This window comes from Eutrema salsugineum, unplaced genomic scaffold (assembly GCF_000478725.1).
Source record: "Eutrema salsugineum unplaced genomic scaffold, Eutsalg1_0 scaffold_4, whole genome shotgun sequence".
NCBI classification, from domain to species: Eukaryota; Viridiplantae; Streptophyta; class Magnoliopsida; order Brassicales; family Brassicaceae; genus Eutrema; species Eutrema salsugineum.
Genome location: NW_006256686.1, coordinates 12,012,869 through 12,037,846, shown reverse-complemented (window position 1 = coordinate 12,037,846; position 24,978 = coordinate 12,012,869). Strand labels below are relative to the sequence as shown.

General features: G+C 41.6%; 2 non-coding genes across 2 annotated transcripts; one reads left to right on the top strand and one right to left on the bottom strand.

Moving 5' to 3' along the window:
• LOC112084845 lies at positions 1 to 111 on the top strand. The gene has a single exon (XR_002898504.1). It is a non-coding gene; the product is annotated as a small nucleolar RNA R71 (small nucleolar RNA).
• Positions 112 to 15,316: 15,205 nt separating this feature from the next.
• Positions 15,317 to 15,423, bottom strand: LOC112084716. The gene has a single exon (XR_002898377.1). It is a non-coding gene; the product is annotated as a small nucleolar RNA R71 (small nucleolar RNA).
• Between the last annotated feature and the right edge of the window lie 9,555 nt (positions 15,424 to 24,978).

The following is a 24,978-nucleotide window of genomic DNA, read 5'->3' as shown; positions in this document are numbered from 1 at the left end:
AAACCGTGATGAGGACATTCCCTAATGTAGTCTTTATAACGATCCCAAGCTTCATGAAAAGGTTCGCCTCCTTTTTGCTGGAACCTATAAATCTTGTCTCTAAAAAAGTTTGATCTAGCGGGTGGTGTAGAAATGGTTAAGGAAGGCAGCCTTGCATTCGTCCCATGATTCGAGTGAACCAGGAGACAAAGACTTGAACCAAGTACGCGCCTTATCACAAAGAGAAAATGGAAAGAACTTGCACTTTATGTAATCTGCAGGAACTCCGATGGATTGCTTGGTACTGCAGATTTCATCAAAATCTTCGAGATGATCCATAGGATTCTCCGATGCATTGCCATGGAACCGGTTCTGCTTAACCAATTTTATGAGCTTCGGGCTAATCTCATAGTCTACGTTGATGGGTTGTAGACTAATGCGAGAACGGTTCTCATAGAAAGCATACGGAGTGTTATAATCTCTTAGAGTTAAGCGAGGGGCATTTTGGAACCTAACATGCTGATTAACGTTTTGTTGGACGTGGTGGTTATCTCTAAGCCTATCTAAACCTTGCAAGTGTCTATTGTTATCGCCCACCTCTAATTTTTGTGTGTGTGTGTGCGTGTTTTTTTTAATTTAAAAATTTAATTAAGTAATCATATATATATATATATATATATATATATATATATATATGATAACTAAGAGTTTTCACTCTTTGTAGTGGTTATCAATCCCCTGTCTTGTAGTACAAGGGGTTATCAAACCAAACTTGTGGAGAGGCACTAATCTATGTTACTTGTAATCTTAAGTCAAGATGATCAAGCAAGAGTTTTTGATGACTAATCTACTTAACAAGCAAATAAACATGAAAACGAAACAAACAGTGATATTTAGGCTAGATGAAGATGCAAATGATAATAAATAAGAAAGCAAATGATCGGATGATGATGATATATGATAAAGGCAGAAGCTTTAGACAGGATCAAAGACTCGGGTGCTTCCAAGCTAGACTAGAGAGTTAATGAATCAATAATATCAAGCGGTTTCATTTAACATGAACTCAGAGTAAGCTAAATCTCTCATGAAGGTATTAGCCATTTAAACTGATCCTCTTTCATACCAAAATATCTTTGGAGAAGCATGAATCAGTCAGCTTTAAGATCCAGTTCAATAAGTCATTTAAGAAGATCAAACGATCACTCTAGCGATGAAAGACTCTTAAACCTCTAACCGATTGGTTCAGACATTTCTACGAACACTTTTGATGCGAGATATGTCTTAGATCTGGACCACAAGTGATGTGATTGGATCCAGCTTAGAGATCTCGTCGGTTAGAGAATGAAACATGCAAGACTAGACCCTTATACTCACTAATCTATCATGAAAGCACCCTAATCTACCTATCTAAAGCCTCTTAAATGGACTACTCACTGATCATAATGAGCTCACTAAGTCCTTTGCAAGACGTGTAGCTGGTCATGATTAGGAGTTTGCTGCTGGTGAATAAAAGAAAACAAGAACAAGATTTCTTACGTGAAAACGAGATATCGGATTAGGTTAATCAAGTTTCACAAAAGAGGCAAGTTCTTAAAGCTAAAACAGGCAGGAAAATGAGATAAGATCAAAGATGATTAGGTTTCTGGTCCTAAAATCTATTTATAGTGAAGGGTGAGTGTCGCGGGTCAGCCCGGAACAAACCGGGTACTGAACGCTCTTCTTGGGTCGTCGGGGTGAGCACCACGGTGTAAGGGAGAGTGAAGCCGAGGTCTTGATGCGAGGGGTGCACGTGAGCAAAGATCAAGATGAAGATCCCATGAAGAACACGTCAAGAACATGCATAAACCCTAGTCTTCAATCCAGCTTTACGTGCATTCTCCGAGTCAACTTGTTCTTGAATCTGGTTTCGTAATGGGGTCCGGCATGTAATACCGAGGCCTTTAAGCCGAGGTGCACGTCCAACACTTAGTCGTTTTCAGCTTGGCTTCTCTTGCATGCATGCCCCGATCTTGACATACCGAGGAGTTAGTACGAGGTCTAGTCCAGGGAGCTTTCAGGGGATGAGCCTCGGCCTAAGCAATGTCGAGGTAACAATGCCGAGGTTTGTAAAAACACTTAGCGCGTATCGCAACTCTTTGGGCTCGTACTGATCAACTCGTCTTCCGGAAGCAATAACTTTCACCACACGACTCCAAATGCCTTGAAACCAGTTGCATAATCACGATAACTAATTCAGCTAAAACTTTGGTGAAGAAACCATCGGAGATTGGGAAGTGGAAGGCTCCCCGGATTGCTCATCTTTGCACCGCATTGGAATGACCGGAAAAATCAGCTTTTAGACCAATGTCTATTTTGGAGACGATATCTTCCAAACCGGTGTGCCGAATTGGGCGACCTCAGGTGTTCTAGAAAGAAATTCACAGACCTTGAATATTCATGAAGGCCCTGTAAGCTGATTCGAGCTGGAAGGGCATCGTCCCATGTAATCTTTGAAACCCATCTGATCGGCTTTTGGATACATGCGAGACAGGCGTGTCTTCTGGAGGCGATATCTGCCTACTCACTGGTCCGAATTACGTGATTCCAACTGTTCTGGGATCTTGGCTTGATTATCTCCAACTTTTACGAAGACCCCGTCAACTGATTCGGACTGAAAGATTCCCCGGATTTGAGATCTTTGAGGCGCGCTGGTGAAAATGGACTTTAGCCGATAAATGCTTCCTGCGGTAAGGAAAATGTCCGAGAAACATGTATCGCGGTAAGCTTTTTAGCCGATAAAAACTTATCGTCTCGGCATAAAATTTTACCCGATAGAATTTTCACCCGGAAATGATTTTTAGCCGGTGAAGACCACCCGATAGCGATTTTGGCCGATATTCTGATCCAGCCGGTACGAGTTTTCGCCTAGAAATTCCTCCAAGCGGTTTTCACCATTTTTGACCCTCTTCTTCACCGTTTCTACTCCTGATCTTCTTCTTGAGCTCCAAATATCCTCAAAAGTACCTGATAAAGACTTCAAACCATGCAAAATTCTTTGGAACCTAGTGCAAATCCTAAAGCCTACTTTGATGCCTAAAGACCTAAAATGAATGAGAAAACACATGATTTGGACTTTAAAATGCAGCCTAAATGATGCAAAATATAGACATATCAACTCCCCCACACTTGTCCTTTGCTTGTCCTCAAGCAAAAAGAACAAATGAGAGAAAGAGGTTGGAATGCAACGGGAGTTCATATTTCCTTTTAGAGAGAAGTGATCACAACGAGAACTCAAGTTCATGCTCAAATATGCAATGCAAAGCTGATGTGGTGTGCGTGAGGGTTGTCAAGTTTTACCCTAAATGAAATCAATAGCCGCAAGTGCACAACTGATCGATTGTAGTACTTAGGGATCGAATCCACAGGGAAGGAGGATCTTTCCTGCATAAGCCTTCGAAAGAAATATAAAGTAAGGAAGTCTAAAACCAGGCGAGTTTTATGAGGGTTTTGGTGGTGTGTTTAAAACGTAAAAACAAATTTTAAAGAGAAACTACGAGAATTAAAATGACCTAATAACTCAACTTAACGAAAATGGGTAAAAACGAGAAAAACGGCTAACCTAATTGCTTAAATGAAAATCGATTGAAAGAGAATGAAAATAATGAACTAAAGCTTGAAATAAAACGGTGTAAATCTATAAGAAAGAAATCGATGGGGTTCAGGGAAGTTTTGTCAGGGGTATGAACGATTCAAAACATTGCTAGAGAGTAAATTTGATAAGATCTTAGCTTAAACTTTTCGAACTGGAGTCACGGACGTATGAATACGCCACTGTAGTGATCATAGACAACTATCTCTCTCAACCCTGACCAGTAGGTTTCCACTCTGGCCCTGGAAAAGAAGAGATGCATTATGTTTAAGACTCGTCAGCATTCACAAATCGCCCATAGGTAGGTTTCCACTCCTATGTTTGTTTTGCTCTCCCAAACTAGATCTGACACCGGATGAACACTTTCGTGTCACCAAGCATCTGGATCAGATTGTAGTTCATGACGCTACTCTCATGCAGTAAAAACGAATTCAGAAGAAAAAGTTCTAAGATTCGGCTCAAAAGCTCATGGAATCCTCACCGAACATATAAATCCCCATCGAAAATCCCTTAGACCCAACAATAAAACTACTCAGACATAATAAACGGAATCAAAAACATAGTATTAAAAAGTAGAGTAGAAACCGAAATTGAAAAAGAAAGAGCAAGGGTTCAAGAGATAGATCTCTCTCTCCCTAAAACCTAAAAACAAAGATTAAAGTAAAATTTCTGTAAAGTATTTCGTCTCTCCTCTTCTCTCTTAAAAAACGACCTAAATGACATGTATTTATAGTTTCCAATAGTCTCTGGTGTCTAGGGTTCTGGAATTGAGGCTGGGAAAATGATACGGGCTTCAGAAATGGGCCTTCAAAGTCGGAGTTAGCTGGCTGCGGTCGGGATGTGCGTGACCGCGGGGAATGGGTGGCTGGCCGCGGTCGCAGTGGTTGTGACCGCGGGGAATAGTCTATTGGCCGCAGGTGGAAACGCTTGCCGGCTGGTTTACGGGACATCTTGCTCTTCGTGTATCTTTTGATTGAACCGTTGGATTGCCAAGCTGTAAAGTGTGCTGGAAAGCTGATACTTCCATCTTTAAGATCTCCAAATTTGAGCTGGATTAGACGGTGAGAAGGCCTTCAATCGGGGGTGAACTTCTGATGGTTTGACTCTGAGCTGAAATCTGGTTTTCTATCCATTTTGTTAAGCTTTTCCCTATGGTTTTACAAAGCGGTTTCTGGTGACAGACCATGTTCAAAGACGCTCAGGATGTAGTCTCAAGGTGTGAAGTTTGTCAAAGGCACGGCAACATATCCAAGAGGAATGAAATGCCTCAAACCCTAGTTTTTGAAGTAGAGGTCTTCGACTGTTGGGGCATTGACTTTATGGGTCCCTTTGTAAGCTCATACGGGAATATGTACATACTCGTTGCGGTGGACTATGTGAGCAAATGGGTTGAAGCGGTTGCATCTCCGACCAATGATTCAAAAGTGGTGGTAAAGCTCTTCAAGAGCATCATTTTCCCAAGGTTCGGAGTCCCAAGGGTAGTTATAAGCGATGGAGGAAGCCACTTTATCAATAAGACTCTTGAGAGTCTTTTGAAGAAGCACGGGGTAAAACACAAGGTGGCCAGCCCTTATCATCCTCAAACAAGCGGCCAAGTGGAAGTCTCAAACCGTCAGATCCAGGCCATTTTGGAGAGGACCGTGAGTTCATCTCGGAAGGATTGGAGCAAGAAACTAGACGATGCTTTGTGGGCTTACAGAACCGCGTACAAGACCCCCATTGGAACCTCACCGTTTAACTTGCTCTATGGGAAAAGCTGCCATTTACCGGTTGAGTTGGAGTACAAAGCTTTGTGGGCAGTGAAACTTCTAAACATTGATATAAAGACCGCTCAAGAAAAGAGAGTTTTAGGTAAGCAGGTCACGGATCCATAACAGGTGGAATCATTAGATTTGCACTCGTGGGCTGAGAGTTAAGATCACTGGAAGACACACCTGTCTCGCGACAGTTTCAAGACCGATCCGATGAGTCACAAATATTGCGTAGGTCGATACCTTTCCAGTATGATTTAGTTGCCGGAGCCTTCATCAAGATTTAAGGCCTTTGAGTTATCTTTCCAGAACGTCTGAGATCATCCAGTTTGGAGCTGTGTGCTGAAAGATACTATCTCCAGAGTGAACACTGGTCCAAGACCTTTTTTTTTATCGTTTAAATGTGCTGCAGAGATGAGCCCTCCGGGGAACCTTCCACTTCCCAAGCGCTGATAGTTTTTTCACCAAAGGTTGAGATATTTGAGTGCTCTTTCCATTAAAGTTGGTATCATTCCATTTGGATCAATATCCTGGAAGTTACGTTCCCCTGAATGCGAAGTGGTCCGAGTGCGACTTAGGCATGCGAGATGGCCGAGCAGAGAACTGAACCGCAGAAAGACTCGCGGTTTACACCGATTTGGGCCTGCGACTTGGGACTAAATATGACCAACTCGCACACATATTCTCTCCAGAATGCGTCCTGGTTGTGCGATTTGAAGAGAAGGAAGCCTGAACAGCACAAACACTCGCTGTTTACACCTAGATAGCCATGCAGCTGAGGCTGAAGGATTTAAGGCTCACAAGGCTGTTTCTATGGCTGTGCGACTTGGGCCTGCGACTTGGGAAGCACCTGACCATGTCGCACACTTGAGACATGACCCATTTGAAGTTGGGTAAGTACCCAGTTTATCTTGGGCTGACCCGGTCCATAACACTTAATATAAATACTTTTTTGGGAGAAAACCCTAAAAACCTTATCTTCTCTCTTAGTTTCTCTCTTGTTTTCTTTCCTTCTCAGTGTAAAAACGTTTTTGATTAAGAGATATCTTGCAGATATAATAATCTAAAAGCTGTTTCTTATCATTGCATCTTCTCATCTTTGCTTCTAATCATGATTAACATCACCTCTTGCAAAGAAAATGGTGTGTTCATCATGATTAGTGAGTAGTCTTCTTTTAAGCTTCTAGGTGTGTAGATTAAGGTTCTTAGATGTTTGATTTGTGATGATTAGGGTATAGATTTTCATTTCATTTCCTTAGTTAGCTGCTCTTAATGCTAGATCTTTGCACATCACTCTGATCTAGAGCTTAGGCATTTCTCCACCCACAAGGTGTTTGATGAAATGCCTGAAAGAGCTAAGCTAAGGGTTTATGCCTTTTTCATCATGAGAGTGATAGTTTAATGCATAAGTGACATATTAGAACTGTTTCTTAATGCTCATTGATTCATTTTTCACAAATGAGAATTTGGTTTGAAAATGGATTAGTGTAGAGGTTAATGCCTTCATGAGAGGATTAATCTAGATTAGAGTTCTAAGTCAAAAATGAATTTGAGATCATGTGATGCTTGCTTTATCTTTCTTAGCTCTTATTTTGATGCACAAAGAGGCTGTCTGGTCATTTTAGACTTGGAACCTTATGCTTGTTGGTTGCTTATTCATCTAATGGGAATTAGTCTTGATTTGGTAATTAACAAAGGGATTTTTGTCATGAGAATGAATTAATCTGATTTGGAAGTCTAGACTAAAGAATTGCAAGTGTTGCATTGTTTGCTTAGCATCATGAATTCACATTTAAAGCACCCTAATCAATGATCACATCTAGAGGTTTAGCTTTATCTTATTTTGAATTTGAGTATTTTCTTTGTTGTCTTGCTTGTTTAGTTTTTAAGTATTGCTTGTGTCTTGTTTGTTTTATGTTTTAGATTACTAAATCACTAACCTGTTTCTTTAGACTTGGATTAAGAATTGATCCATATAGTCTTAGTGCCTAGATAATCTCCATTTGGATTGACCCTCAAGTGCTACAACACAAAAGGTTAATTGACCTTAATAGGCTAAAAAACCTACTATCAATTTGGCGCTGTTGCCAATTGGGGATTCATTCTAGCATTAGGACTTTGGATCTTCTTGAGATCAAGTCAATTTCTTTTGTTTTACTGATTACCTTTCAAGTGCTGTCTTTGTTTTCAGGTGTATGAACACCAGAAGTCAAGCAAGAAGACAAAGAGAAAGAGCTGTGCACATTGAGAGGTTGGGTATGGATCAAGGGCAACAGCTCATGGTAGTAATAGAAACCACCAGAATCAGCAAGAGCCACCACCTCCACGTCCAAGACAAGTTGTGGGAGGTGGTGATGAGGCCAATACTCAGGGTCAAATACAAGGGTTTCAAGCTCCAACACCTGAAAACGATTTTGAGATCAAGTCTGGCTTAGTCAACATGGTGTAATCAAACAGGTTACATGGCTTAGCAGTAGAAGACCCACTAGATCACATTGACAACTTTGATAGAGTTTGTGATCTCACTAAGATGAATGGAGTGAGTGAGGACAGTTTCAAGTTGAGGCTATTTCCTTTTTCTCTAGGAGATAAAGCTCATCAATGGGAAAAGTGATATAAGACTCGGGTGAGGCTTATATGATTGCGGGATCGATGGCTTGGTGGGAACAACACGCTGGCTATGACGCTCTCTCGTGTAGTTCAATGGATGAGAATGGTAAGACAAGGCTTGCTTCCACAAGACTTGAATCGAGATGGGATCTGTCAAGCTGGCTTTAACGCTCTCTCTTGAGGGATCGATAAGGGGTTTGGAAGTGGATCGAAGGCACCACAGTGATGATGGAGGATCTCTGATACTGCGGCTTGCCTCTTGGTGAATCTCACACGCAAGAACACAAACAAAGTCTCTCAAGCACAAGCTAAGAGGAAAACAGCGTTATTTTATTGGTATCGGGGAAAAAAAAGGTTGAAGTACAAGAGCTGCATGTGGGACTTTATAAACAGTCCGTCAGCTTTGAACCTTCTAGGGTTCGACTCAAAGAAAAAAAACGACACTAAGGACTCGAAACAACAGGACTTGTAAAAAGAAATAAAGTAAAATGGCAAAGCGTCTCATTTGGACACAAAAATGGAAAGTTTACTTAAAAATAAAAAGGAAAAGAAACTAATAGTGTGCAACCTTTTCTGGACTTGTTCCATGCACCTCTGATGCCATCTAGGGTGTTAGACACCACTAAGACACTCCCATGTTACCTGCACAAATCGTATAAATGGAAAATACCTGGTTGCGGCCGGCTGTGGGCTTACTTGTTATCTCGTGGATTCGCTCGTTAGCCTTGAGATTTCCTTCGTTAGTCTTGATGTTTAGTTCATCTAGGGTCCTGTCCACGTCGTGTCCTGCGAGTTCTTCAAGTCTCTTCATGCGTCCCACTTCATGTTCCTCCTTGGGTCTCGTTGGCTCGCTAGTGGCTCCGAGTCTTGAAACGGTTTTATCTTGAGGGTCCAATGCGGCCTCTTCGAGATTCTTGGTGTTCTGTGCTCCATTTCCTGCCAAGTAAACATGTATACCTGATTCTAGTTGAGGCTGGCTCTCTTTGAGGTTCAGACGCGCGAAACCCTCCATTATGTCTAAGTCGGGTCCTTTGGGACTGTCTCGCGTGTATTGTTCTTGAGGCTCGATTTTGAATGCATCTCCAAGTTCCATGGTACTTAGTAATGATTCCACGGCCAAGTTGAACCCTTCTCTAAGCCTCCTTGCCTTGGAGCGGGTCATTGGTGCTTCTCTGAGCTCGGGAACGACCATTGGGTCTGGTGATGGTTCGATGGCCTCATCATTCCCTCCCTCTTCAAGAGGTTTTGTCCTCAAAACTGTTTCACCTGCATCATAAGGAGACAAGTCAGCAACATTAAAACTATGTGAAATGTTTAACTCACCTGGAAGTTCTAGTCGGTAGGCGTTATCATTGATCTTTTCCAACACTTTGAAGGGTCCGTCTCCGCGAGGGGCATGCTTGGAACTCCTATGCTGTGGGAACCTTTCTGGTCGCATATGTAACCAGACCCACTCCCCTGGTTCGAATACAAGTTTCTTGCGTCCTTTATCAGCTCTCCTTTTGTATTCCTCCGTTTTCTTCACTATATTATCTCGGGCCTTTTCATGTATCTTCTTCACAAATTCCCCTTTCTTAAGGACGTCTAGATTAACTTGCTCAGCTTGGGGTATTGGAGAGAGATCTAAAGGCGTCAGTGGGTTAAATCCATACCCAACTTCAAAAGGAGACATCTTAGTAGCCGAGTGAGTAGCATGATTATAAGCAAATTCAATGAAAGGCAAACAATCTAACCATGTTTTCAAATTTCGACCAAGAGTGACCCTAAGTAAAGTAGATAATGTACGGTTTACCACTTCGGTTTGCCCATCCGTTTGAGGATGACAAGTTGTAGAGAATAGAAGCTTGGTGCCAAGCTTTCTCCAAAGGGTCCTCCAAAAGTGGCTTAAGAACTTAGAGTCTCGGTCAGAGACAATCGTTCTTGGCACTCCATGTAATCTTACCACCTCTTTAAAGAACAAGTCCGCGGTTTGTGTGGCATCATTAGTCTTGTCACAGGGTATGAAGTGCGCCATTTTTGAAAAGCGATCAACAACAACAAAGATCGAGTCTTTGTGCCTGATCTTGGGTAAGCCTAGTACAAAATCCATGGAAATATCCACCCATGGTGCGTTAGGGATAGGTAAAGGTAAATATAGACCATGAGGATGTAACCTGGACTTGGCTTTATGGCATGTAACACAGCGTGAGCAATGCCTCTCCACGTCTCTCTTGAGATGCGGCCAAAAGAAATGGTCAGCGACTACAGCCAATGTCTTGTCTACTCCAAAGTGACCGATGAGGCCTCCACCGTGTACTTCTTTCAGCAACAGCTCCCTCAAAGACCCTTGAGGAACGCATAGCCTCTTGTCTCGGAAAAGAAACCCATCGTGTAAGTGATACGAGGTATAAGCTCCCTTGCCATGTCCTTGATAAGCTTCTCCGAACTCGGGATCATCTTTGTATAGCTCCTTGATATGCTCAAAGCCGAGTACCTTGGCCTCCATAGTAGATATCAATGTATGCCTTCTTGAGAGTGCATCGGCCACCACATTCTCTTGTCCCTTCTTGTACTTGATCACATAAGGGAAAGTCTCTATGAATTCCAACCATTTAGCATGGCGTCTCTTAAGTGCGGTTTGTCCTCGTAAGTGCTTTAAATTCTCGTGATCAGTATGAATGATGAATTCCTTGGACAACAAGTAATGCTGCCAGGTCTCCAATGCTCGGAGTAAGGCATATAACTCCTTGTCGTATGTGGGATAATTTAGTGTGGCTCCACTGAGTTTTTCACTGAAGAATGCCACTGGTTTTTTTCTTTGGTGTAATACAGCTCCAATTCCCACCCCTGAAGCATCACACTCCACCTCAAACATCTCGTCAAAGTCTGGTAGGGCTAAGACAGGTGCTTGTGTTAATCGGCTCTTCATGGCTTCAAAAGCTGCATCTTGGGCTGGCCCCCATGAGAATGGCACGTTCTTCTTGATCACCGCGGTGAGTGGGGCGGCCACCGTGCTGAAATCTCGTACAAAACGCCTGTAGAAACTGGCCAGGCCGTGAAAGCTTCTAACATGACCGATTGTAGTTGGTGTAGGCCACTCGCGTATTGCCTTGATCTTCTCCTCGTCCACTTGTAATCCCTGTTCACTTACTACAAAGCCTAAGAAAACAAGCTTGTTAGTACAAAATATGCACTTCTTAAGGTTAGCATATAGGCCTTCCTTGCGAAGTGTTTTAAGCACTAGTTCGATGTGTTGAAGATGATCATTAAGGTTCTTACTATATATAAGTATGTCATCGAAATAAACAACTACGAATTTACTAATATAAGCTCGAAGAACCTGGTTCATGAGGCGCATGAAGGTGCTTGGTGCATTAGTCAAGCCAAAAGGCATAACTAACCACTCATACAAGCCTTGCTTGGTCTTAAATGCGGTCTTCCACTCGTCTCCTTCATGCATTCGAACCTGGTGGTACCCACTCTTTAAGGCCACTTTTGAAAAGATTGTGGATCCGCTCAGCTCGTCCTACATGTCATCTAGGCGTGGAATGGGGTGCCTATACTTGATGGTGATGTTGTTGATGGCCCGGCAATCTACACACATTCTCCATGTACCATCTTTCTTGGGTACTAACCGGTACAGCACAAGGACTGAGACTCTCACGGATATAACCCTTGTCCATTAGGTCTCGTACTTGTCTCTCTAGCTCCTTAGTCTCCTCGGGGTTCATCCTATAAGCTGGCTTGTTGGGCAAGGCTGAACCGGGAACTAAGTCAATTTGGTGCTCTATTCCACGAAGTGGTGGCAATCCTGGTGGTATCTCTTCGGGAAATACATCCTTAAACTTGCTCAGAATAGCTTGCACCTCAGGTGGTATCTCAGAGTCACCTAGGCCTGCGCTTAGACACTCTTTAAACATCATTAGTAGCACGGTGCCCTTGGCACTCATGGTTTTGTAAACATCACTAGATGATAAATAAAGACTGCTTTTACTTAGCTCGGATTCTTTGTTCATGTGCACTTGCATCTCATGAACCTCGGTGGGGCTTAGAGGCGCAAGATTGTACTTACGCTCCTTGTACATGAAGGAGTAATGGTTGGTGCGGCCATTGTGGGTCGTGGCTCGGTCGAATTGCCACGGTCTACCGAGTAATAGGTGTCCGGCTTGCATGGGCACCACATCACAAGTGACTTGATCATGGTATTTGCCGATACAAAACGGTATGGACACTTGCTCGGAGATCTTGAGCTCGGTCTGGTCGTTTAACCACCTTAACTTATAAGGACGAGGATGCTTTGTCTTCTCAAGACCTAACCTGTCCACCATATACTTGCTAGCCACGTTAGTACATGAACCACCATCTATGATAAGGTTACATACCTTGTTCTTGATGGTGCATCTAGTATGAAATATGTTCTCTCTTTGGGCTGTTTCCTCAGGGTGAACTAGGACGCTTAGCACTCGGCGAGTCACTAAGAGTTCACCAGTATCTGGATACTCAACCTCCTCCTCCAAGTCGTTAGAGTCATCTTCTTGTTCATCTTGCGATTCATAGTCACCACTAGGGGTAATGATTATGACTCGCTGATTTGGGCACTCCCTTGACATGTGACCCCTGCCTTGACATCTAAAACAAGTTATATCACGAGTTCTTGATGTGGGATTAGAGGACTTACCTTGTTCGGCTCGGTTGAATTTGGGAGCCTCGGCTTTGCCTTTGCCCTTGCCCTTGAATCTTGATTCAATCTCCACGGCTTTGCCTTTGCCCTTGAATCTTGATTCAATCTCCACGGCTTTGCCTTTGTCTACCGGCTTAGAACTGCTGGCGTTCCATAGTTGGCTCGTGCGGTTGCGGCTAGTAAGAACGGTCTTACGCTTGATTTGCTGCTCCACTTGAACGGCAAGATGCAATAGCTCGTGTAACCCACTATATTGAGCTCTTTCCACCTTTCTGGCTATTCTCTCTTGTAGACCGTCGATGAACTGAGCCATCAAGGCTTCCTCCGATTCTTCCAACTCCAACGAGTTCATCAGCTTCTCAAACTCCTCAAAATATTCATCTACGCTTCTGTTTCCCTGAGACAATTTGCGAAAACGCTTTTGTAAGTCTCTATGATAGTGTTCAGGTACATACCTAAGTCGTAGGAGGAATTTCATGTCGCTCCAAGTGACGACTGGTCCAAAGCGTTGCCTCCTTCTCTCGGCTACATTTCTGTCCCACCACGCTAAGGCATTGTCAGTGAGTTGTGCAGCCGCAACAGCCACCTTCTTGCGTTCAGCGTAGCCATAGCACTCAAAGATGTGCTCTAGTCGCCTCTCCCAATCCAAGTATGCCTCGGGGTCTGACTTTCCTGCAAAAGTAGGAGGTGTTAGCTTGAGATCATGAGTTTGCTCTCGGGTATCTACTACCCTAGCTGGATTTCTCCTTAGAGGATCCGGCCTCCTCTGCTGTCGATGCTGAAGAGGATCAGGTGGAAATTCATCCTCTAGTTCGGGCATCTCTTCATCATCACTCGCGTCACCGGCTTGCACTTGTGCTCCTCGAACTGGGGCTCTCCTTGGTTGTGCCTCAACTCGATCTATTCTGGCTCCAAGTTCTTGCCGAATGTTTCCCATTTGTTGAGTCATGTTCCTCAACTCCTCCCTCATTGCGGTCATCATTTGGACAAGAGCATCGTTTGGAACAGGTTCTCCTTCGACCATGATACTAGTTAGCCTCACTTGGTGTCCTTGTACTCAACAAAAACAACAACTAGTCAAAAGTACCACCGAATAATAAGGGTATCAAAACGCTAGACTATTTGACTCGCTACTTAAATGAAACTACATAACTTTTTATATGGTTTTCAAATTGTAGTATGCAAAGAACAAGGATTAACGGTCTAAAAATCTAGCAATGCAACGGATTCCTTTCTTTTTTTTTTTTGACTAATGAATACGAAAACAAGCAATTAAATTTTTCTAGGGTTTTTGGTTTTATGAATCAAAATAAGCTAAACGAGTATGAATAAAAATGAAAGAGTGTAAGGATAGAAAACCAAAGGCAGGAACCTTTGGCTGTGATACCAAAATGATATAAGACTCGGTTGAGGCTTATATGATTGCGGAATCGATGGCTTGGTGGGAACAACATGCTGGCTATGACGCTCTCTCGTGTAGTTCAATGGATGAGAATGGTAAGACAAGGCTTGCTTCCACAAGACTTGAATCGAGATGGGATCTGTCAAGCTGGCTTTAACGCTCTCTCTTGAGGGATTGATAAGGGGTTTGGAAATGGATCGAAGGCACACAGAGATGATGGAGGATCTCTGATACTGCGGCTTGCCTCTTGGTGAATCTCACACGCAAGAACACAAACAAAGTCTCTCAAGCACAAGCTAAGAGGAAAACGGCGTTATTTTATTGATATCGGGGAAAAAAAAAGGTTGAAGTACAAGAGCTGCATGTGGGACTTTATAAACAGTCCGTCAGCTTTGAACCTTCTAGGGTTCGACTCAAAGAAAAAAAACGACACTAAGGACTCAAAACAACAGGACTTATAAAATGGCAAAGCGTCTCATTTGGACACAAAAATGGAAAGTTTACTTAAAAATAAAAAGGAAAAGAAACTAATAGTGTGCAACCTTTTCTGGACTTGTTCCGTGCACCTCTGATGCCATCTAGGGTGTTAGACACCACTAAGACACTCCCATGTTACCTGCACAAATCGTATAAATGGAAAATACCTGGTTGCGGCCGGCTGTGGGCTTACTTGTTATCTCGTGGATTCGCTCGTTAGCCTTGAGATTTCCTTCGTTAGTCTTGATGTTTAGTTCATCTAGGGTCCTGTCCACGTCGTGTCCTGCGAGTTCTTCAAGTCTCTTCATGCGTCCCACTTCATGTTCCTCCTTGGGTCTCGTTGGCTCGCTAGTGGCTCCGAGTCTTGAAACGGTTGTATCTTGAGGGTCCAATGCGACCTCTTCGAGATTCTTGGTGTTCTGTGCTCCATTTCCTGCCAAGTAAACATGTATACCTGATTCTAGTTGAGGCTGGCTCTCTTTGAGGCTCAGACGCGCGAAACCCTCCATTATGTCTAAGTCGGGTCCTTTGGGACTGTCTCGCGTGTATTGTTCTTGAGGCTCGATTTTGAATGCATCTCCAAGTTCCATGGTACTTAGTAATGATTCCACGGCCAAGTTGAACCCTTTTCTAAGCCTCCTTGCCTTGGAGCGGGTCATTGGTGCTTCTTTGAGCTCGGGAACGACCTTTGGGTCTGGTGATGGTTCGATGGCCTCATCAAAAAGTCTCTACCTCAAGGATCAGTCACAACATGGGACCAATGCAAAAGAGCCTTTCTAACCAAGTTCTTCTCTTCATCAAGAACAGCGAGGTTAAGAAATGAAATCTCAAGTTTTATGCAGAAGAACCATGAATCCTTTTGTGAGGCTTGGGAAAGATCTAGAGGGTATACCATGCAATGCCCTCACCATGGATTCTCAGATGCTCAGGTGCTAAGTACCTTCTACAGAGGTGCTTTACCAAAGGTCAGACTCCTCTTGGATACAGCTTCAAATGGTAATTTCATGACCAAGGAAGTCAATGATGCAATGACCCTTGTGGAGAATGTAGCTCAGAGTGGTGAGCTTTATGGATCAGACTTTGACAGGAATTCAAGAGGTGCTGTGTGTGCTGAAGAGGAAAGGACAAGGAAAGACATCTGGTCTCTCAATGAGAAGCTAGATAAACTTCCCCTAGCTTCTCATAAGTCAGTCAACTTGGTCAGAGATGTGAATCATGTGTTTCAAGACACATTTCAAGGGGAAGACATCACATTTGAGGTAAACTTTGTAGGTGGACAACAAGTTTACCAAAAAGGCTTTACCTACTACAAGAATCACCCCACCCAGAACTTTCACTCTCACATCAATAACCAACATGGTTTTTGTCCCTCCCCAGCAGCAAAGCCTCCAACAGAACTCAGGGAATAAGGATCAAGAAGTACAAAACCTGCTCCAGCAAATCCTCCAAGGTTAAGCAAGTGGTGCAATGGACTTCAACAAGAAAATGGCAGAGATTAACAACAAGGTGGATTGCACTTATTCTGATCTTCTAACTCAACTTTCAACCTTGGCTTCCAAAGTCAAGAATCTAGAGAACAACAAGGGCCGCTGTAGTTTTCAAGCTCAGATGTGATAACACCTTATTTTGACCACTTTTATGGATCGTTTTGAGATACTTTTTCTATGCTTTCTGTTTCTTTCAAATGTTTTTATTATGTTTTCTAATACTTGTAAATTCAAGACTTTTTTCAGGAAACTTAGGAAAAAGCTTAACAAAATGGATAGTAGACCAAATTTTCAGCTCAGAGTCAAACCATCAGAAATTCACCCTCAAATGAGGACCTTCACACCGTCTGATCCAGCTTAACTTTGGAGACCTTAAAGATGGAACTACCAGCTTTCCAGCACACTTTACAACATGGCAATCAAACAGTTCAATCAAAAATTACGCAAAGAGAAAGATGTCCCGTATACCAGCCGGCAAGCATTCTTACCCGTGTCCAACACCCAATTCGCACCGGTCCCGTCCTTCCCGACCACGGAGGTTGGTATTTCCGGCCTAGAAGCCCATTTTCAAGCCCAAGACGATTCCCTTATTTGGAGAAACCCTAAGTGACACCCAGAAATGACTTGAACACTATAAATACATGTTTTAAGAACCCTAGACGATATGCAAATTTTCTTTTAGCAGCTTTTAAGTTTTTGTTTTTCATTTTCTTAGGTTTTAGGTCTAGGGAGATAGAGATCTATCTCTTGAACTCTTTTTGTTCTTTTACCATATTGATTTTAATATAGCTTTTCAATACAATGTTTTTGCTTTCTTTAATCATGTCTGAGTAGTTTTATTGTTGGGTTTCAGGGATTTTTGATAGGGGCTATACATGTTCGATGAAGATTCCATTAGCTATTGAAGCCGAATCCTAGAACTTTTTCTTCTAAACTTATTTTTAATGCATGGGAGTAGCGTCATGAACTGTATGTCTGATTTGGGTCTTTGGTGTTGTGAAAGTATTCATCCGGGGCCATATCTAGTTTGAGAAGAGCAGATCAACTATATGAGTGGAAACCTACGTATGGGCGAACTGTGAATATTGACGAATCTTAAGCAAGCTTGCATCTTTTCCCTTCCAGGGCCAGAGTGGAAACCTACTAGTCAGGGTTGGTTATGATCACAACATTGGCGTATTCATACGTTCGTTACTCAAGTTCTAAATTTTTTAGCTAGGATTGATCGCAAGCAAAATCGGGGTTGTTGTTTTCGTTTTACTAAGCTTCAGGTTTTAAATTTATAACCCCTAAATGTCTGCAAGTGCACAGATGTGCCTGCCACAGAGACTTAGTTGTTTCAGTACGAATTCACGGCAATGCTTAAATCAGATTAGAACTAGACAGGTTTGGGTTTTGGTTTTGGGGTTTGGTTGTCACTAAATCTAAACTAGAAAGCAAAGCGAACAAAAGCAATTGAAAACGAAAGCAAATAAAGCAAGTTAAAAGAAAAGCAAACTAAATCGAAGGTTGTAAACAATAAAAGACAAACGCTGGGGCTCAAGGGTAACTCGCAGGGGTTCATGGACTAAACTATGTCTATTTTAAACATAGATAAAGGTAATCAATTACGTATGTTCTAGAACTCTAGGCACGGAAGTATGAATAGCCTACTTTCGCAGCACTAAACAACTATCTCTCGCAACCTTGATCAGTAGGTTTCCACTCTGATCCTGGAAGGGAGAAGATGCAATAGCAGAACAGTACTCATCAACATTCACAACTCAACTAAAGGTAGGTTTCCACTCCTATGGAAGAATTCCTCGTTTCACCCTAGTTCAGACAATCAATGAAAACTTTCGCAACATATCATGTCAGATCGGCTTCTAAGTGGCCAGCAAAGAATCACGCAGTAAGATTAAAGGCAAACGAAGAACATCTAGAAGATTATAAATCCTAAATCTATTGATTCATAAGAAAAGACAAATAAAATTCCCTTTGAACAATCCCTGTAAACCCAACTGGGTGACTACTCAAACATATTGTAACAACGCATCAAAGAGTATTGAAAGTTGCAGGAAATTAAAGAAAAGAGGGAAGAAGAACGAAGAACAGAGTCGACGGCGGAGGCGCGATGATGCACTCCTGCGGCGGCTCCTCCTTCAAAGGTGGCAGCCTCTCTCTCTAGGGTTTTGAGTCTCACACGAAAGTTTAAGTACAGAAAAGAACACACCTTTTGGAATGACCTAAAGGGGGTATTTATAGCTTCTAGGGTGGTTCTGGACACTTAAGACTTCAAAAATAACGAAAAGAATTGATCTGGGCGTTAATTAAGTCGTCTGGAAAGTGAACGACCAAGTTCCACGGTCGCGGTGGCCCCGCGGGAAAACAGGTGTTGGCCGCGGTCCCGGCTCGTGGCTCTCTTCTGGAACTGTATTTTCTGTCATTCTTGCATCGGAAGTATCTGAAGATCTAACCGTTGGATTGTCTCCAAACCAAGTGCATTAAAAAGCTGGTTGGATCATCTATGTTGTCTCAAATTTTAGGGGGTGATCACACGGTGAGAAGGTCTTCATCGCCTGTCATACTTCTGACGGTCTGCATTTATCCAAAATTGCTTATTTGTTCCAAATTGCATATCTTTTGCCCAAGTTTCCTGTAAAGTCTTTTGAAACTCTAACACATTGAAAACACTTTAAAAACCATTTAAAACAGATTTAAAACACCTGCATAGACATAATTATGATCGATAAAAGTGGTCAAAATATGGTGTTATCAACTCCCCCAGACTTACCTTTTTGTTTGTCCTCAAACAAACTTAAGTCAGGAAAGAAATTTTTGAAAATCGCAGGAACTAAACAATATCTCAGTGACCGTCCTTCTAAACCATAACTTATCATGAAACATCTATTTGGATCTAGTCTAGAAAATTCTCACCAAAATACAAGCGAAACTAATCCGTTAATCCGTCATGCGAAAATCTACACACTTAGATCTAACTTCCAGTCAACTAGCTCTCTACATTCATTAAGTATATTGCGAGTTCTCATCAAAGACATTATTCAGGGTAGACGGCGTTTGGCATTAAGGCTATTTAAGTAGTGGAGTTAAAGTGTTTCGGGTTACCTGAAGATCTGGAGGATGCAAGATATTATGCAAAACTGCAAGAGAGAGAAGGAATGACCGCAGATTTTCAGTCACTTCTCCTTTGCCAAATGTTGTTGCATAATCTTCCTCCTTTATTGTAAACAGCTGTTCCCCCAGACTTAGATCTTTTCTGTGAATCATAAGGATAATCTCCAAAACTCTATATAATTCAAATCAAGCTTGCCTCAAGGGTAAAATTCGATCCTCCTAGACTCTCTAAGATTCAAATTTCCTTTCCTTTCTATATATATATATATATTTATATATATATATATATATCTTTTTTTTAAAAGAGGAAGCAACCTTTTATAGAGAGAAAGTCTAAGGGACGAAATTGTACCAAGATTTTGAAGTTTTTCAGAGGCAAACTGAATTTTCTCCTTTTGTTGAATCATTCCAATGAAATTGCAGGTCTTCGTTTTCAGTGACTGAAAACCGCGTTGATCCTCTTTCTCTCCGACTTTTTTTTGTACATATCTGCATATAGAACAATGAAAAACAAGAGTGCATGTGGTTTGAAAGAGGTTAGGTTCGGTGGGGAACTAGCTAAAGATGAACTAGCCATTCAGGATCAACATAGAGTGGTAAAATGGTAGAGGAGTCCTGAATGTATGATTTGTTTCTCTGATCTAATGCTCAATGAGAAAATTAAGTCAAAATTAAGTCCAGATAAAATGAGCTAGTATATACCTGTCAGAAAGAATCTCCATGAATAGAAGTTCATTGGTGGGATTTCGTAATGCAAGTATTCTAGCTACCGCCTAGTCTAAGCCTAAATCACAAAAAGAGCAAAAAACGAGGAAATAGCGTAGAAGCACACTGGTCTAATTCATCATAGTATTGTTTATTGTGTTCCTGGTTTGAAAACTTTTTGAAAAACATTTTGAAAACGATTTTTTTTTTTTTTGAAAAATTTATGTGTCCAAAACAAACTCAAAACAAATCAAATTTCATTAGTAACGGATGAACATCCTCCCTCAGACTTATTTCACACTGTCCTCAGTGTGAAAAATCTTGGAAAGAATGGTAAAGAAAATAGAAAAATTAAAATGTTTAAGAGGACTTATCGTGCTGGAGAGTGCTGCTCGTCTTTTTTATTTGTTCTTCCTTATTGAAAACCAAGTGGGCTGCCTCCCACTAAGCGCTTGTTTCAAGTCGTTAGCTTGACATTGTTGCTCGATTAGACTTAACCGGGGTCGTGACACTCCTTGATCTCATCATTGGCCGATGATGGATCAATCAAAAACATCACTTCTCTTTCGTCATCTCTTTCTTCAGCCAGATATGGTTTTACACGCTGTCCATTCACTGTAAATGAATTGCCGGTTTTGTCCCACAAGACAATGGCTCCGTATCGCTTGACTCCCGTTATCGTGAAGGTTCCTGACCATCTTGAACGTAATTTTCCTGGAAAAAGCTTAAGACGAGAATTGAAAAGAAGAACTTTATCGTTAGGAGCAAAAGTTCTATGAATAATCTTCTTATCATGGTATGCTTTAGTCTTCTCCTTGTAGATCTTCGAGTTTTTGTAAGCATTGTGTCGGATTTCTTCTAACTCGTGAAGTTGAAGTAGTCTTCTTTCTCCAGCTATTTTCAAGTTCATATTCATCTCCTTGATAGTCCATTGCGCTTTATACTCGAGCTCTACTGGAAGGTGACATGCTCTTCCATAAACCAGGTTGAATGGTGTTGTTCCTAATGGTTTCTTGAATGCTGTTCGATATGCCCAAAATGCATCGTCAAGCTTTGTAGACCAATCCTTGCGATAAACTGCAGTTGTTTTCTGCAAAATCGACTTGATTTCTCTGTTTGAGATTTCTACTTGACCGCTGGTTTGGGGATGGTATGGAGAAGCAACTTTATGTGTAACTCCATTCTTTCTAAGAAGATTCTAGAAAACTCTGTTGATGAAATGTGATCCTCCGTCGCTTATCACAATTCTAGGAACTCAAAAACGCGGGAATATTACAGATTCAAACAGCTTCATGACAACTTTCGCATCATTGGTGGGGCTAGCGACTGCTTCAACCCACTTAGAGACGTAGTCTACTGCTACTAAGATGTATTGGTTTCCAAAAGAAGTTGGAAATGGTCCCATAAAATCTATTCCCCAGACATCAAAAATTTCGACTTCGAGAATAAAATTTTGAGGCATCTCATTCCTTTTGCTTATGTTGCCCATCCTCTGGCATTTATTGCATCGCGATATATAAGCTTGAGTATCTTTGAACAACGTAGGCCACCAAAAACCTGCTTGTAAGATCTTTGAAGCAGTTTTGAAGGTTGCAAAATGTCCTGCCTAAGACGAGCTATGGCATCCTAATAAAATTCCTTCCATCTCTTCTTCAGCCACACATCTTCGGAATAACCCATCAGCACATCTCTTGTAGAGATAGGGTTCATCCCAAAAATAATGTCTTATGTCTTTCAAAAACTTTTTCTTCCTATAACCAAAGAATTGTGATGGTTCTACATCAGCTGAAAGCATCTGCTCATCGGATGAGTTGACGTGGTGGTGCGTTATTGGCATTGGTAGGGGTAGTATCTATTGCATAGATGTTTTCTTCTGGCAAACTATCATTTAAAGGCAATCTTTCTTCAACTCGAAATCGTGAATGATGGTCTGCAACTCCATTATCTGCGCTTTTCCGATCTCGAATTTCGATGTCGAATTCTTGCAGTAGGAGGATCCATCTTATCAACCAAGGTTTAGCGTCTTTCTTAGACATTAAATACTTGATTGCAGCATGATCAATATGAACTATAACCTTAGATCCTACGAGATAAGAACGGAATTTCTCAAATGCAAATACGACAGCTAGAAGTTCTTTCTCTATTGTAGCATAATTGCATTGAGCTTCGTCTAGAGTTCTGCTTGCGTAGTAGATTACGTGCAGTTTCTTATCTTTTCGTTGGCCAAGAACTGCTCCGACTGCATAGTCACATGCATCGCACATGATTTCGAATGGAAGTTCCCAATCAGGTGCTTGCACGACTGGAGCTGAAACAAGGGCTTGTTGGATCTTATGAAACGCGGCTAAGCACTCATCATTGAACTTGAAGTTCGTTTCCTTGCAAAACAAACACGTAAGAGGTCTAGCTATTTGAGAAAAGTCTTTTATGAATCGCCTATAGAATCCTGCGTGTCCTAAGAAACTACGAATTCCTTTTACGTTTGTGGGAGGTTGTAGGCTGGTCATGACTTCGATTTTAGCTTTGTCAACTTCAATTCCTTTTCCAGAAATCCTGTGCCTAAGCACGATTCCGTCTCGTTCCATGAAGTGACATTTTCCCAATTTAATACTAAGTGCTTATCTTCACATCTTTGCAAAACTTTACCAAGGTTGCCTAGGCATTTTGCAAAAGAAGATCCATAGACAGAAAATCGTCCATGAACACTTCCATGAAACCCTCAATAAAATCTGTGAAGATCGACATCATGCACCGCTGGAAGGTAGCCGGTGCATTACACAATCCAAAAGGCATACGTCGGTAAGCGAACGTGCCATATGGACAAGTGAATGTCATTTTTTCTTGATCCTCTGGGCGAATAGGAATTTGGAAGAATCCGGAGTATCCATCAGGGAAGCAATAGTAGGGGTGATTAGCTAACCTTTCTAGCATTTGATCTATGAAGGGAAGTGGAAAATGATCTTTCCTAGTTGCTGCATTCAGTTTCCGGTAATCGATGCACATACAATGTCCAGCTACTGTTCTTGTAGTGATCATTTCATCTTTATCATTTTTAGTGACAGTGACTCCTTTCTTCGGAACAACATGAACTGGGCTAACCCAAGTGCTATCTGAGATAGGAAAAATTATTCCAGCTTCTAAAAGCTTCATAATCTCCTTCTTGACAACATCCATGAGATTAGGGTTTAGTCTCCTTTGACTTTCGATTGAGTTTTTAGCATTATCCTCTAGATTTATCTTGTGCATACAAAGATCTGGAGAGATTCCAGGTATGTCATCAAGTGAATATCCTAAGGCTTTTCTATGCTTTCTCAGCTCAGTCAACAGCATTGTGGTTTCTTCTTCCGTCAAACCAGAGTTTATTTTGACAGGATAAGTAGAATTTGGTCCAAAGAAGGGGTACTTAAGTCCGACGGGAAGAGGTTTAAGCTCGACTTTAGGGGCTTTAAGCTTGCTCCAAGGATCATTAATTGATGCAGCAGTGTCTTTAGGAGGTGTACGAATGTTTATTTGGTCCTTAAGATCTACATAGTTCAGAGGTTTCCTATAAGTTTCAGATTTATCAAGCATACGTGCGCACTCACTTGAAATTTCTTCAAGGAAATTGCGTTCATCTTTTGCGGGTGAAAGCGTGACACTTAAAGGATCGTCTAGAAGCAGATCTTCATAGACTTCCTCAATAATTCCGTATAACTCATCAACCCAACAAATTTTGCCATCCAGAGTCGGTTTATCGAAACTTTTGTTCCTGAAGGTCGATTTTTCCTTCAGGAACATTGATTATGGCTCGGGCTGTAGATAAGAATGGTCGTCCAAGAATAAGTGGATCCTTAGGTTGTCTTTCTAGTTCTAGAACTACGAAATCAGTAGGTATGGAACATTTTTCGATTTCTACAGGAACATATATTAGGATACCTACGGGTTGTCTAACAGAACGATCAGCTAATACTAAAGAAATTTTAGTGGGCTGGAAAGTGTGGTGTCCTAAACGTTTTGCTACTGAAAGAGGCATCATGTTTATACTTGATCCTAAATCACAGAGAGCACGCTCAAAAGCTACATCATTGATGGTGCATGAAAGTACGAAGCTTCCAGGATCGTTTTTCTTTTCATGAATTTGGCTTTGCAGGATAGAACTATATTCATGGGTTATCATCATAACGCCTTCTTCAAGAGGTAAAGAATTTGTTTAAATACCCTTCATGTATTTTCTGAAAGCGGGAATCATAGCACAAGCTTCTATGAAAGGTACTCTCATATTTAATTGATCGATTAGGTCTTTAAGCTTAGCTTTTTCTTTCTCTTTCTTAGGGGCCCTTAAGGCTCTAGGATATGGAGGTTTAGGTTTATAAACACGAGTTGGTGGAGGTGGAATCGGGTCTTCTCCGAGAATTTCCCGAGATGTATCTTCCCTTACTTCTTCTCTATCCTTCTCTCCTACCACTTCTTTTTCAACATCTTCAATCGTGATTCTTTCTCTTTCTTTCTCCTTTTCCTTACCATTTTCCTCAATTTCGGGATCTTTAGGAAATTCAGGCTCTTTATAAGCTAATCCACTCCTAAGTGTGATAGCTTTCACATGATCGGAGGGATCTGCTTCGCTTGAGCTTTCGAAAGAATTTTCACTTGGCTCCTCCTCAGAATTTTCTATGTTTTTAGAATTAGTTTTGATCATCAGACTAAGGAGGGTGGAAAATTTTTCATTGAAATCATGTTGCATCGTTTTTAGTTCAGATCTAAGATCACTAATTTCTTGAGACCTAGATTTTTCAAGCTCTATAATTCTTTTGTTTAGGTTTTCAGCTTCAGAAGAGGTAAAGCTAGGATATGAAACAGGATTAGATTGAATAGTCAAGATTGGTTCGGAAGGTGATGTCCAGGTAAGTTCGGAAGACGGTTTCCCACGGTCAGAAGGCTCGCGACCGCGGTGAAACAGGTCTTGGCCACGGTCAGCATCATTACGACCGCGGTGAAAGCTTGGTTTGCCGCGGTCTGAATGAATGGACCCGCGTTGATCAGAAACGAATGGAAAATCTTGAATTTGATAGACTTCTGCAGTGTTCATCATCTCTTGAACATAAGAATCCATTGGGTTGTCCCAACCGTCAAAGTTACACATATTGTAAGCCTTGTTTGGTTGTTGCAATCCAAGTTGACTCATTATG